Source organism: Sciurus vulgaris (assembly GCF_902686455.1).
Source record: "Sciurus vulgaris genome assembly, chromosome: 15".
Lineage (NCBI taxonomy): Eukaryota > Metazoa > Chordata > Mammalia > Rodentia > Sciuridae > Sciurus > Sciurus vulgaris.
This window is the reverse complement of record NC_136476.1, coordinates 40,756,444-40,773,139: the sequence shown is the minus strand read 5'-3', so window position 1 is coordinate 40,773,139 and position 16,696 is coordinate 40,756,444.

Below are 16,696 nucleotides of genomic sequence, written 5' to 3'. Positions count from 1 at the left end.
GACCTACTAGGGACAAGGGAAAAATTGACCTGCAATAATAAATTCGAAGACATGGTGTAGTCAGAATATTAGATTTAAATATAAAGAAAAAAAGATCTTTAATCCTCCATGTTGAAAGAAGAATCACACCAGGGACCATGGATTATGCTGGCCCCAGACTTCTCAAAAACATCACACAAAACAAGGTAACTATAAAAAGGTATTTTCAAGAAATTCAAGGAATAACATTATGAATAAAATGTTATATACAGATAGCTGTCCTTTAAGATCAAGGAAAAGTACGTTTTCAACATGGAAAATATCAGGAAAATCTTGATTTTTTTCACAGAAAACCATAACCATTTTCAGTAATCTACTAGAAAACAGACTTCAGCAACCAAAGGATGACTGATGTGCAGATTTGATACAATTCTAAAGCAAAATGATGTTGAAAATCCAAGAGACAGGCACAGACACATTGGATAAATAGATATAAGAAGAAATCAGGGGTAAAAGAGTGAAATTTCAATCCAAAGTAAAATCATTAAATATGAAAAGGAGGGACCCGCTTTTAGTACTCCAAATCACATTTCAAAATGTAATATAACATTGAATACCTATAAAATATCTATCCAGTGTCTATGCAGTATTAAATTATACAATAACATGAATTTATTTAGGTTTGAACCCAGGGTTATTTTACCACTGAGCTACACTCCCAGCCCTTTTTATTTTTTTAGTTTGAGACAGGGTTTTGCTGAATTGTTAAGGGTCTCGCTGATTTGCCCAGACCATTCTGGAATTTGAATTCTCCTGCCTCAGTTTCCCACCTTGCTGGGATTACAGGCATGCCACACACTAACCTTGAAAGAGTAAAAAATTAAAAAGCTGAAAGAGACATAAATAAAAACACACTAAGAACAAGTCAATGTAATGTGGCATGCTCAGTAATAAAGAGATCAATGTTCAAGAGTAGGGATATGAATGATCTAAACAACATAATCAAGGCTATATACTAAATTTTATACTCTTCCAGAAGAAAGTGCACCATTTTCTCAAATACAGATGGAACTTTATGAAGGTTATATATTCAGTCATAAAGAAGATATGAGAAAGATATGATAAAATAGAAAAGACAACATTCTTAAAGCACAAATATGAGAATTGCTTTTAAAAAATAAAAACAAAACTGTCTTAGCGTCAGGAAATTAAATAATCTTCTCATTTAAAATCTTGAGAAAAGGGAATTACAAACCAAAATGACAGATTAATAAAAATAATAACATAGTTAAAACACTGCTTATAAGAATCTGTCAGATATATTTAAAGCATTAACCAGAAGAAAATCCATAGCTCTTACTACTTTGATCAATAAGCATTAAAGATAAAATAAATTAATTAAATTTGCAACTCTCAGAAGTAAAATAAGAACAAAAAAATAAATCAAATGAGACAAGGCAAGAAATACATAGAGATAAAAACAGAAAATTATAAAGTAAATAAGATGTCCAAATTTTCAATTTTGGGGAAAAATACCAAGTAGATGAACCAAAAGATAATTGAAAAATTGTAAATACCCAATGCATAAAGTAAAACATTTTCATAAAAGGTAATCATTGAAACAAACCATTTATTATGACGCTGTTTTGTTATTTCTTATGACAGCAGGGTCCACAGCTGGGTTAAGTTCTTATAGGGCAAGGTAAAGATTGAATTTCATTCTAAATGTATTGGAATGACATTCTTCAATATATATTTACAAAGGTCTTTCTGGCTGGAAGACAGATCAGGACAGGGGAAAGGGTTTGGAGGAGACAGTAGAAAAAGATTCCAACTGGTTGCTAAAGTCCAGGTGAAAAGTGATAGTGGCTTAGACTGGTTTTAGCAATGGAATGCATAAGAACAGTGACTGGTCAGCAATCAGAAGTGAGTTCTTGTTCAAATGCAGAAACCACACCGGGAGGCGCCGGTAGATATTAACTACTATCAAGGCCTATTTCAAATGTTAAAGACTTTGGGGCTCACCTGGGGGAACTCCTCCTTGGTCCCTTCCTTTGGAAAAGGAAGGTGGGAAGTGGGAGGTGGAGGTCGACCCAGACCGGTGCTGTTTTCAATGCCTGTTTTACATAGATTTTGATCAATGATTTTGGTGCTGTTTTCAATGCCTGTTTAATGTAGATTTGGCTCCATGCTCTACCCAGAAAAACCTCCTAAGCTAGCACAACAAAATGGGCCTGTTTTCAAGCCCCTTCCTGCATGGCAGGAGTTCTCTCTTCTTACTTAAATAAATCCCACTGTATTTACTCCTCTCTTCCATTGATAGTCTGTAGATTTTATTCTTCAAAATTTGCAATACAAGAACCCAGAAGGAAATTGGTGAAGCAGGGAATCTTAGTTTCGTCTCAAAACTACAGTTTCAATGGAGATCAGAGAAAGTGGGAAGATTGGAGATATATTTTGGAGGTAAAGGAACAGAATTTGCTGAGAGGTTAGATATAGATTATATAGGAAGGAGGGGAATGAAAAACTCCAAGGATTTTGGTTTGAGCAACTCAATGGATGATGATGATGATACCCTTGGTAGGCTTGTGGGGGGCATATTCGCAGACAGATATATTACTGGAATTTCAATTTTGATCATATGGCCCTTGAAGGAAAGTTTCCTAAAATTTTTGATTTACATTATCGGTAATATATTCCTTAATAAGCCATAGTCTTCTGATCAGCAGGTTCCTTTTGCAATCCATTAACCAAATAAGTAATGCCTATCAATATCAAAGTTGCAGTGGAAAACACTGTAGTGATTGTGCCGTGGTATCCGAAAAAGACAAAAACTCAAACTGAAACATGAACCACATCCAATTTTCCAGAGGCTATGTCTCAACAAATGCTGCTGAGGTGAATACCGAACAATGCTCAAAGATTCCATATATTACAAATAAGCTGACACTTCCTGACTTGCTGAATAATTGCTCACATCCTAAATCACATGGAAGGTAAATGTTATTGTCAACTAGGTTTGAGACACCCTTAAAGACAGACAGCTATTAACCCAGTGCAATTCTCTAGGTAGAGACAAGAGATGGGCCCACATTGTTTCCTTTGAAAGTACTCCTTGACCCTTCCCATCTCCCAGGCTGGATAGGAAGCACTTTGCTCCTGTGACCCCATAGCACCTTCGTCATGATACTTTATTCACTGTTTACTGTCTACTCCCCCAATAAACTGGAAACCACACGAGAGCAATACCTGTCTACGCACTACCATGCCCAAGGCCATCCAAACAGCATCTAGAGAACAGGATATTGGCCCCAGGAATTCAATGACTCTGCCATGGAAAAAGCTATCCCTTCAGTAGGAAACAGTGACTCAAACCACTTAGCTGAGAAAAAATAAATAAATAAAAAGGGAAAGCAGAAACCCTTTGATCTACCCAAATCAGCTCTTTTATCCCAATTTCATGAGCATCAAACAATCTTCTGATTAAATCTGATTCTCTGGAAGTTTTTTTCTATTAGGAAATAATTCTCCCATCATGTTGATTTGAAATGCATGTTACATTCCCTGTTGTTTTTAATGTCAGATATTGATTATTCCCTGAAAGATGGAATCCCTTGGAAAGGGTTATCCAACCCAGGTTCTGATTTCACAGGCATTAGGAAGTAGTCAATTGACCTTTCCTGGTTATAACTTGACCTCCCTGCATTTATTCAATTCTTACTTCAACCTTATGAATTGCCATTTTGTGGTTTGTTTCATTGCTGATTTCCTAACAGATAGCAAAACAGTTCCTTGTTAATGCTGCTCAAAAACAGTGATTATTTTCCTTTGTCTGATTTTAAAAGAATGATTGCCTTAGTAATTTTATTATGTATCGGGCCACAAATGTATACAATAAAATGTGCTTCCAATCTCAATATAAAATTTAATGAGATAATTTCATTTCATATAATACCAATATAATTTATAAAAAGTTTTTCTGGAAAACAAGCATTCTATGAGACGATGGATGCTTATAGTACATTGACTGAATTTACAATTGTACTTACTTTTTGATTACACAACATAATATATATAAAACATAATGGTAGCCAAAAGCTTATCTCCACCATTGACTGTGTTGCTTTACATGCAGATGGATTAGTGCTGGTTAGATAAAACCCCGAGAAATACACCACATTATACAGCAATAACATAAAAACTGAGAACCTGTCTACTATCATTTTGCCACACTGCCCAACTCCCCTGCCACACACACCCTCCTTTACCAGCTTTACAAAAGTACTTGAGGCAATCAGCATATTTTAAAATTTGTGAGCTTACACCTTTAGTGCATTCTTGGTCTCTGGATGTTTGACTAAATGAGACTGTGATTACCAGTGCCAAAACTGTAATATTCCTAGCCACCTCACAAAGCAGCCTCTAAGTGGAGTTGGACGTGTCTACTGGAACATCATCTCTCAATGCTCTTCTAGGAAGAGAATATTTGGAATGGCTGTGAAGCCCTAAAAATTAATCTGGAAATGATAGGAACAGTTTCTCTTTTTTAGAGAAGTTGGTTAAAAGTGACACCGGCTAGAATTTTCTCAGAGACCTTCAAATATATCAGAGGACTTGCATATGCATTCCCCAATAGTTGTTCTTGGAGATCCCCTGTTCCATTTTCTCCATCTCACCTCACCTCCCATACTACTGCTGGTTTTGAATGAGCTATGGAAAAGCTCACCAGCAGTGTCTGAGAAGGGCATGAGCTCCCTCTTGTGGGTCTTGGAAGTAGCTTCAAAAGCTTGAAGCTCCAGCCACTGGAAATCCAAGTTGGAACATTTATAATTAAATCTTTGTCTTCAAGAAAAGAAACAGTGTCTTGTTCCGTCTTCCGCATCTCACAGTCCCCATTTCAAGTTATACTTAGTCACACCGTGGACTTCTCTGGACTCTTCAAACTGATGGAAGCATTATTATGCATAAAAATAAATATTTTGTAAAGAATTCATTTACATGAACACAAGATCAGTAACTTAATTTTGAAAACGAATGCCTACCATTTTGCTTTACTAAATTTATATTTTATAAAATATCTTCACTTAACATTATTTTACCTGAACCACATAGTGACACTAAAATTGTGTCATTGTCATTCTCAGTTCCAGGTCTAGAGTCAGCAGGGTACAAACATCAACCCGGATCTTCTGGCACCAAACCTCACATTCTTTCCACCCCAACCAATCCTTACCCTCCACTTTTGCGCTCTTGCAGGTCCTCTTCCCAGGATGAGATTCTTTCTCAAGTTTTGGAGTCTCAGATCACTGTCCCAATATCTCTTTCTTCAAAGCCTTTATGTCGGATATATGATGGCAAATTTAAAAAAAAATATGGTTAAAGTCAGATGTTTCTAATCTCAAAATATTCATCAGTAATGTTGATCCTTCCCTCCACAGTGGAAATATTTTTGAACAACAATTTAAGATCATTTTGATATGTACAGGATTGCATTTGGGATAAAAAGTTCAAAACTTAAGGTTCTTACTCCTGTACCAATTTTTTGGTTTGTTTAGTTTTGTTGGTGGCAGGGATTGAATCCAGGGGTGCTTAACCACTGAGCCACATTCCCAGCCCTTCTCTTTCTTTTAATGTTTTTATTCTGAGACAGTCTTGCTAAATTGCTCAGGGCCCCGCTTAGTTGCCGAGGCTGACTTTACCCTTGTGATCGTCCTCCCTCAGCTTTCAGAGCTGCTGGACTTACAGGTATTTGCCACCATGCCAGGCGTTTTTTTTTTGTTTGTTTGTTTGTTTGTTTGTTTTTTAATGCAGAAACAACTTCTGAATTTGTAGGAAATTAGGTTGAAATCTCACTTATGCAAACAAGGTCATTGACTGGATCTTAACTAAATGATAAATGATAGCAGGAAATGAAGACAAGGCTCATTGCAGGGAGATAAGTGACATTTTACTTATTCTTCTTGGAACCAGAAACTGTCAACAGAGTCGGAAAACCATCTCTTTTTATTACTACCTGTGTCCTTAGGTTAGGATTGTCTTAACCTAAGACTTGGTTCTCTCACTTGTAAAATTAAGACAATTTTAGAACTTACTTCATAGGGTGGAAGAATGAAATTACAGTTCTTTAACTATATCTGACACAGCTTAAATAGTCAATGAGGAGGGAGAGGGGAAAGGGAAGAATGGAGGAACATTGGATTGTGTAGGGGGAAAATGAGGGGAGGGGAGGGGACCAGGGAAGGAAAGATGGTGGAATGTGACCAACATCATTACCCTATGTTCGTGTATGGTTATGCAAACTGTGTGACTCTACACCATGTATAACCAGAGAAATGAAAAATTGTACTCCATTTGTGTACAATGAATCAAAATGCAATCTGTTGTCATGTATAACTACATAGAACAAACAATTAAAAATAGTCAATGCCCTAAGATTTCATCTAACTCCAATTAGAATGGCTATTATCAGAACACAAGCAACAATAAGTGTTGGTGTGGATGTGGGGAAAAAGGTACACTCATACATTGCTGGTGGAGTTGCAAATTGGTGCAGCCACTCTGGAAAGCAGTGTGGAGATTCCTCAGAAAATTTGGAATGGACCCACCATTTGTCCCAGCTATCCCACTCCTCAGTTTATATCCAAAGACTTAAAATCAGCATACTACAGGATGCAGCCACATTAATGTTTATAGCAGCTCAATTCACAATAGCTAGATTGTGGAACCAACCGAGTTGCCCTTCAATTGATAAAAGGATAAAGAAACTGTGGTATATATACACAATGGAATATTACTCAGCCATGAATAAGAATAAAATTATGGCATTTGCTGGTAAATGGATGAAGTTGGAAAATATCATGCTAAGTGAAATAGGCCAAGCCCCAAAAAATCAAAGGTTGAATATTTTCTCTGATAAGTAGATGATGATATATAACAAGGGACAGGTGGCAGGGGGGGAAGAGAAGAATGAAGGAACTTTGAATGGTGTAGAGGAAAATGGGGTGGGAGGGGGTGGGGGATGGAAAGACAGTAGAATGAAACAGACAGTATTACCTTATGTATATATATGATTACATGAATGGTGTGAATCCACATTGCATACAACCATAGAAATGAAAAGTTGTACCCCATTTGTGTACAATGAATCAAAATGCAGTCTGTAAAAATTTTTTTAAAAATTTAATAAAAAAATTTTAAAAACAGTCAATGAATGTTACTCTTCATATTACTGTCAATATTACTAATCAGCAACTCTGTAAAAATGCCTCAATTCTTGCTGCTTTTGTCCCATTTGTGATATCCAAACATCTTGTGCTGTCTTGACACATATCCTTGTCCCCTGGTCTCTCATTCTTTGCCCTGGATTTCTGCAGTGTTTTATCATGCTGCCTGGCCCACAACAGTGATGGCCAATAATGCCCTGCTCAGCACCCCTGTCAAGCTGACTTCACTTGCCTTGACCACTGGCCTGTCAGGTCCTCCTTAATGTGACTGACATTCCTAATCTCTACTGCACATGGACAACCTCATGCTGTAACTTCAACCTCAATCTGTTGGTTGTCCTGTGCAAAATCAGGACAAAAATATGGGAAGCAACTCTTAAATCTAAGGTCTCTTCAGGAGAAACAGCCTTTTTTTATGCTTCTCAAATATCAACCATCCAATTTATGTCAGTCCAACAGAAACCCACATCACAAGGAATCACTTAGTCATTCATTTACTGATCTATTTAGGGCACAAGTGAGGAGGAAGAGTCCTCTGCAATCAGAGTGAAGATCACTCTCACCCTACTTTCCTCCTCCTTAACTCCACATTTTAACTCAGAACGGCAGAAGCAAGTACAGAAGTAAATGCCCATGACTCAGAACACTCATGGGAAACTGAAGATCTCAAAGATACAAGAGAGGGCTGTGGACTTACTCATGTAAAAGAAAAGTTCTACTGGGCGTAGTGGTGCATGCCTGTAATCCCAGCGGCTCGGGAGGCTGAGGCAGGAGGATCTCCAGCTCAAAGCCAGCCTCAGCAAAAGCAAGCCACTAAGCAACTCAGTGAGACCTTGTCTCGCTGAGGGATGTGGGGATGTGGCTCAGTGGTCAACTGCCCCTGAGTTCAATCCATGGTAATCCCTCTGCCCCCCTTCACCCAAAAAAGAAATGATCAAACACCAGGAAAAGAAGGGGTAATAAAGCTGAAATTTCAGGAGCACAAAAGTAATTAAATAAGAGTTGAAAGACAAGAAAATGGGTGTGGGTGGTATTAGAAACTAAGAGGAGGCAATTCTGCATAATTAACATTCATTTAGGGATCATACCAAGATCTGAACAGTGAGGTCCCACAACTTTTGATAGTGAACAGGAAAGAATTCACTAGATTAAAATAAGCAGCGATGACTAATATCCCATCCCATTCTGGTTTGGATTCAATCATTAGGACCCTTGAATAAAGAGTTGCTTGGGCAAGATCTCAAAGATGTTTACACACCTGTACTGGCTGCCATGTTCTATATAATAGCCAAGAGATGAAAGCAACCCAATATCCATTGAAAATAAGTGGTTTTAACACGAATATATACTTATGATGTAATATTATTCAGCCTTTTTTTTTGGGGGGGGGGATCAGGGGTTGAACTCAAGGGCTCTTGGCCACTGAACCACGTCCCCAGCCCTACTTTGTATTTTATTTAGAGACAGGGTTTCACTGAGTTGCTTAGTGGCTTGCTTTTTGCTGAGGCTGACTTTGAACCTGAAATCCTCCTGCTTCTGCCTCCCAAGCTTCTGGGATTACAGTGTGTACCACTGCATTTGGCTTATTCGGTCTTTTAAAAGAGGGAAATCCTATCACACATTATGATATAGATGAACCTTTAGGATAATGTGCTAAGTGAAATAAGCCAGTCACAAAAAATACTATATGATTCCACTTTTATTAGGTATCTAAAGTGTCCATTTATAGAAACAGAAAGTAGAATGATAAGTGATTGGGGACAAGGAATGAGGTCAGTTTTTCAATGGGTATAGTTTTAGCTAGGAGCGTTGCTTAGTGGGAAAGCGATCACCTAGCATGCACAAGACCTTGGGTTAGTTACACAACACTGCAAAAAATAAAAAATAGTGAAAAAGGATAGGGGATATAGAGTTTCAGTTTTACAAGACAAAGTTCCAGAGATATATTGTGCAACAAGATACTTAACACTACCAAACTGTGCATCTGAAAGTGATTAAAATGGTAAATTTTATGTTATTTTTACTACAGTTTTTAAAAAGAGCTGCTTGAAACTTCTTTAGCTTTGTGTGCATAAACACGTGTTTTCTTCTGACCAAGAGGAGGAGTAAATTGCAGTGAACAACTAGTCCAAGCAATTGCAGCCAACAAGACACCTTTATGATGGATGATGAAGTGGCAAGGGAGTTCACCCAGAGAGACGACATGGAAGACAACGTCCTCTTTCTCCCTCTGTAGAGAAGAACCTATAAGCATCCCCAGCGTATCAAAGATCTAGAGCCCAATGTAAGTTACTAGGATTCAAAGCACATCCTGTGTAAAGTTGCAGCTTTCATTCTTTGTAGTAATGTGCATGATAGAGCATTCCTAACTGTACTGTATGGTCCATCAGGGTCCAAGGTCCATGCTCCTTAGTATGCAAAGTCTTGGGCAATCATGCTTCCAAAGCTGCCACCCCCACCTCTCTCTCTCTCTCTCTCACACACACTCTCCATGTACACACATAATCCTAACCTAAAGTACACATTTCAGGAATCTTGGAAAAAATTTTATTTTACCACCGTGATAATACTGCTGATAAATTTATAACCTTTGGGCAATTGATCTGAATAATGACTTTGTTCATTTTTGATGATATTCGCTTTATTTATTCTAATGTCATACATACCTATATTTGTTTTACATAATAAGACAAATCAACTTGCTCAGATTTTCATTTCTTCTTGAATCAAGACAGCGGGCATGAATATAACTCATTATCAGCATATATCACAAGCTAGAATCTTTGGAAAAGCAAGTCATTTTCTAAATTTCTACAATTTGCATTTTTCTGTCCTTATAAAACCTCAACTATAGATGCCGATATTTTGACTCTCTTTTGAAACAAATTCCACTTTGAGATTAATGACCTCATAGCAGATGGAAGTTTTATAAATTTTACAACTAAGTAGCAGGCACTTTGCTAAGCACTTGGCAAACATTAACTTTTACATTTCTCATAAGGGTATTATTGTTATTTACCTTAATTTATAAATGAAAAAATCAAAATTTGTAGAAATTTGATAGCTTGCCCAAAATTACGTAGTAATAACTCATTAGACCAAAAACTCTATGCTTATTCCTTGCAGAAAACTCAGGTTTAATTCATTATTCACCTCACCAGTGAGACTGTAACTTCCACTTATCGATTCAGTTGTTTCTTTATTCATTCAATAAGCATTGTTCTAGGTACATCTACTACAGTTATGAACAAAGTCCCTACTTCTATATTTAAGTGTCCTTGTTTCTGCACTCGAGAGAAGAATTCTCACAGGGAGAGTCAGAGGCTCTCTAGACATGATAATCAGAAAGTTAGCACAAGACAGAAAGTTCATATAGTGCAGGGCATGGTGGTGCACACCTGTAATCCCAGCAACCCAGGGAAGCTGAGGCAGGAGGATCTCAAGTTCAAGGCCAGCCTCAGCAACTGAGCAAGAGCCTGTCTCAAAATTAAAAATTAAAAATAAAAAAATAAAAATAAAAAAGGCTGGGGATGTAGCTCAGCGGTAAAGCACCTCTGGGTTCAACTCCTAGTACCCCGCCATACCCCACACCACCAATAAAAGAAAGCAAGCTCCCGTAGGAGGGAAAGAAATCACTCCTTGTGAAAACTATTTCCTCTATTTCTATTTGTATTAATGGATTAAGAAACTGTGGTATATATACACAATGGAAGATTATTCAGCCATAAAGAAGAATGAAATTATGGCATTTGCAAGAATATCATGCTAAATAAAATAAGCCAATCCCAAAAAACCAAAGTCTGAATGTTTTCCCTGATAAGTGAATGATGATACATAATGGGGGTAGAGGGGTAAGAGAAAAATGGAGGAACTTTAGATTGCAAAGAGGGAAATGGAGGGGAGCGGGGCAGAGGTATGAAAGATGGTGGATTGAGACAGACATCATTATCCTATGTATGATTACACGAATGGTGTGAATCTACATTGTGTACAACCATAGAAATGAAAAGTTGTACCCCATTTGTGTACAATGAATCAAAATGCAGTCTGTAAAAATAAAAAAATACATATATCAATGTCCAGAAATGGGAAAGGTAAAAAATTAAAAAGAAATGTCTGGGTAGTATATAAAAAAATATTTACAGGCTCAAGTTACCTAATTGCACAATATTTCACAGATACCTCCTATGATATAGATTTGGTTGTGTATAGGTGTGGTTGTTCTCTTCAAAAAAACATATTATGATTTTTCAGGTATCTTTTTAAAATTTTTCATTTGTTCTTTTTAGTTATACATGACAGTAGAATGTATTTTGACATATCATACATATGTGGAGTATAACTTCCCATTTTTGTAGTTGTACAAGATGTGTAGTTACACTGGTCATGTATTAATTTAAGAACATAGGAAAGTAATGTCCAGTTCATTCTGATTTTTCAGATGTCTTAGGTTTGATTAAAATCTTTTTTTTAAATTGTTCTATTTAGTTATATATGACAGCAGAATGCATTTTGATTCATTGTACACAAATGGGGTACAATTTTTCATTTCTCTAGTTGTACACTATTAGAGCCACACCATTCATGTAATCATACATGTACGTAGGGTAATGATGTCTGTCTCATTCCATCATCTTTCCTTCTGATTAAAATCTTAATGATCATTATCCTTGAGTATAGTCTGAGTTCTTTCCCCCTAAGTTCTTTTTCATTTGCCCATCCACGAGCTCAGAAAATTTGCATTTCAAGCAAAAGGCTTTCATAAAACATGTAGCAAGTAGAAAGAAAGTCAGTATCTTAACAAATGGAAAATTATTTTCTCATCACAACAAATTTATTTATTTATTTATTAAGTTACAGCCTCCAAGTGGAAAAACCTGAAGGGGAATCACCCATTAGTTTACAAGTCTTAAAACTTCAGAATTGCTAACTGGGCAACCTTCATGCTCCATTAAATGTGCAGACTCAAAAATCCTGGACTTACCCTTGTTTTTTATTTAATAAGGGTTGATTAGCTTTGCAATTAAGCCATATAGTTCTTAGGCTTTGCTCTGAAAGAGTACACATCTACTTACTGCCACTTAAAAAGTCTTACTTTTAGGATAATAGCCTTTTCAGTTAGTTTCAATTGGAAAGAACAGACAATATCTCACAGCACCATTTAACACGAGCTCAGCCTATGAGTACACTGAGGAACAGCAATCCTCTCCGTTTGCAGTTAATGAATCAAAGTTTAAGACGACAAATTGGCTCGCTGAGGCAAAATAGTTAATTAACTTTTAGTCAGAAATATTCATCCTACTTTCCTGGCATAAACAAGTCTCATAAACTCTGTTTACTTACTCAAGTGTATTTCTCCTCTTCTACATCCCTAGGCATCATTCAGGGTTCTTAATATATCATGTCAGCGAAGCTTCATAATGTTAATCCAATTTTTTTTTTTTTTATGTTCCCATTCCAGCCTCCAAGACCAAAAAAGAAAAAAAAAAAAAAAAAAAGTCTCCTTATCATTAATTTGGATTCTGTAAACACTGGAGTATAAATTATTAAAAAGCTTGAAAGAAATAAAAACCTCCAACATTAAATTGTGTAGTCTCGATGACTTTGGATGCTAATTGAATCAGACTTTGTGTTTCTTAAAGTAAACACATTAATTTCAAATGTGAGGTTAACTCTATTGAGCCTGTCAGGTAAGGCTAGAGACTCATGTTGTAGCAGTAGCTGACGTGCCCAATTAGCAAAGAGGTTTAATGGCAAGTGCTCCAGAGTCTCTTGCCTCTGGTACTTTACAGATTCACCATTTCCTTAAAACACATTTTAAATATTAGCTAATAAGAAACTATGTCAACAGCTTTGATGAATATATACCTGAACAGCCAATACATTATATATTCCCTAGTCAATCTTCCAAAGTCACCTTTTGCTCATTTTTTCCCCAATTACCATGTTTCTTCTGGGGAGAGTACTCATATTTTCACTGAGAACTGCAACTATTTGTTACCTCTGTCATCAGCCCATGTTTTCTAAAGGAAGACTGTCTGCTGCAGTGAATGCTTATATTTAATAGCTACTGACAGTAAATGCTGCTAAATTTTGTTCTTTGCAAGTTGCCGCAAAGTTTACTTTTTCTAGCTCTGTGCCAGGTTTCTTAAACCTCAAGTCATCATCATTTTATGAGATGGTTTTTCCAAAACTAAATTACAGGTTTATGAATTAAGTAAGTGTTGGACTAGAAATGGTGCTTATTATTGAAATGACTCGTTTATGTAGGTACAGAAAGTCAGATTAATACCTTTCCACATACAGAGATAAACAGACTGTGCTAGAGAAGGCAACCCTCAACTCAAAAGTAATGTCCCCTAAGTTATTTAGAGGTTGGCACATTTTCCCAAAGTAAGTCATGCATATTTTAACTTATGTAAGTATTTATGTGAGTTAAGCTTATTCTTCCGTAAAACCAGTGCTGGACAAGATTGATGTTGTTTACTTAACAACCATTTATTGGATGCATACAAGGTACCAGGTGAGGTTCTAAGAGCCAGGATGCTAAGATAAATAAGACAGAATGCTAGTCTCAAAGATTTGCATTGTGATTAGACAGACAATTTTTATGAGAAATGGTTTCCAAGTTTTTCCTTGAGAGTCTAAGCTTGTATTCTTTACTCTCCTGGTTGACTCATTCTATCCTCCACCTCCCACCTTACTGACACCTGCAGAAAAGACTATGTTATATTCAATTTCAACGTAGTATGATGAATGCAAAAGATGTTAGTGAAACATAAAGGAAACTCACCCAAGATGGGGTAGGGTGAGAGAATATGAATCCATAGAAAACTTTCCTGCTGGAGATGATGACTAGATTGGGCCATGAAGAATAGGGAGAATTTATTAAACCACTGATTTTCAAAATGTGTTATCTCCAGACCAGTAGCATCAACATGATCTGGGAACTTGTTAGAATTAGGGATTATTGGTTTCATCCTTGAGTGACAGAAGGAGAAACTCTGGGAGCAAAAGTCAGAAATCTGAGTTTTACCAAACCCTCAAGGTGATTCTGATGTACAGTAAGGCACTAGAGCAGGAAGTGGGGCTGGTGATTTTTCAGGGAGTTAATTAAGTAAATACTTAGAATAGTTGTAGTGGATCGTCCAGCAGCTCTGAATATTGATTGCTAACAGCTCATATCCACATGCTTCTCCTGAGAATTATTCTCAGCCTATGAAATGTAGTTCATCTGGGAATTCCTGGGAAGCAATGCCCTCCAAAAGTGGCCCATAGCCAATGAGTAACTGGTATGGAAATATAAAATACTAGTCTCCTTACTTTAAGATAAGAACATTTTGTGATACACTTCATGCTCTGGGCTCCCCAAGGGATCAGAGGGACTCACTTTTTTTTTTCTCTCTCTCTCTTCTATCTTGTTTCCCTTACTCCTTTCCATGTTTCTCCTGAGAGCATTTCTTCAATTAATCACTGTCACAAAAATCCAAATCTCAGGCTGTTTCTAGAGAACCAACCCAAACATGGTGTGCAGCATTAGAATGCATGAGGATCTGCAGGATGTTTGCACTGATGGAGCTGAAAGCGTAAGGCAAGAAGGGCCAAAGTCTGCATGAAACAGTCAAGCTAACAAATAGTTTTGGCAACAATCCATAAAAGCATAAAAATACATACACATCCATGCCCAGATTCAATTTCATTTCATATAAAGTCTTCATGTGGGTCGGAGGAGGGGAATCATTCAGACTGTCATCTTGCATTGCCAGGAAAATATTTTCCCTATTTACAATGAAGAATAATTATATATACTTCTTCTCACCAGGCATCACAAATAAGGGGAATCCAACTATAAGCCACAGAGGTCAGGGTTTGTGTGACCATTTGTGGAGGCAGATTTCTGGAGATCTGAAAGGAAAAGAAGGCAAAGTGAAGAACCAGGGAAACCAACCCTCCAAAGTGGTGGACAACTGTGAAGAAATAGACTCTGGACTGAGGAAAGTCGGTAGAAGGCACAGGAGGGAGCGTCAGCTGGCCAACCCAGGGCTTCTCTTTCTCCTGCTCTGTCATCTACTGCTTCTTTCTTGGCTCAGGAGGCACCTGCTGCCACAAACTTCTGTGGCCACATTTCCAATCTAAGGGAATTCAATGGTCACACATATTTTTTCCTCTAAAACTATTTACCTGCATCTCTGCTTGTTATAATTAACTTGACATGTCACTGTGAATGGGTTATGGGAAGTCCAGATAACTGGTAAAACACTGTTTCTGGGTGTGTTTTTGAGAGTGTTTTTAGAAGAGGGTGGGCTTCATCTCATCCACTGAGGACTGAGCACAAAAAGGCAGATGAAGAGCAAATTTCCTTTCTCCTGGAGGTGAGACGTCCACCTCCTCCTGCCTTTGTATGTCAGAGTTCCTTGTTCTTAGGGCTCTGGGTTTGAGCTGCAGTATTCACCAGCTTTCCTGGTTCTCCAGCTTACAGGAGCATAATGTGGAATTTAGCCTCCATGATCTTAACCCAATTCCCAAAATAAATCTCCTTCTGTATACATAAATCCTACTGATTTTGTGAATATAGAGAATCTGACTAATGTGCTGCATCAATGATATCTTCTAACAGGGATCTCTTTCCAATTTTCTCCTGTGAAGTATGGGGAATCCTGTATCCTGTCAATCCTCCAAGCTTGGCCCTTCTCTTTATGCTCGAGTAAGCTCATGAAATATGTGAGGATGTTCCAGGGTTTCATTTTCTTTTCTTTTTTCTTGTTAGCACAATATAAAAATAGAAAAAGAGATGTTCTCAAGCCCTGACACTTGAATGGGTTTCCACCACCATTTCCAGCTTAAAAAAGAGCTCTCTTGCCTACTACACTAGATCCTGAAAATATAAACTGGGGATTCTACAGCTATTGTACTACCTCAGGTGAAGAGCGTGGGTTTCCAGAGACTGTAAAAGGCCTCAGAGAATAACAGTAGCGCTGAAGTTGGAGCAAGACCTTGTTTCATTCCAGAATTTAGCAGTGTCTGAAGATAAGCCTACCTTGGAATTTTTAGTAACGGAAAACATTAAATTCCTTTTTTTGTTTTAGACCTCTTCATGACATTTTTCTATGACTTTCAACAGAGACCTAACATAGATGCCTTATGTTTTTCAGAAAGTAAATATGACTAGAATCTAATCTTTTCCTAGATTTTACTCTTTTACTGAAGGACCTTTAAATGTCTTTAGCTCCTTCCTTCATTTATACACAGTGTTCCCAAAAACATATTACAAGGCAAATTAATTTGAGGTATTAGTCATGTAAAATATACAAGATAAAAGTTGTTCCATGGTCACATAAATTTGGAAATTACTATTTTTAAAAACAGCAAATTTAAACTGATTTTTTTTTTACTGCAGTACTTCTCAGAGCCTTTGACACATGATTCATGCACTAAATGTATGTTTTCTCTTATTTTCACTGAATAACTATGGGACAAGACTATGAAATATACTT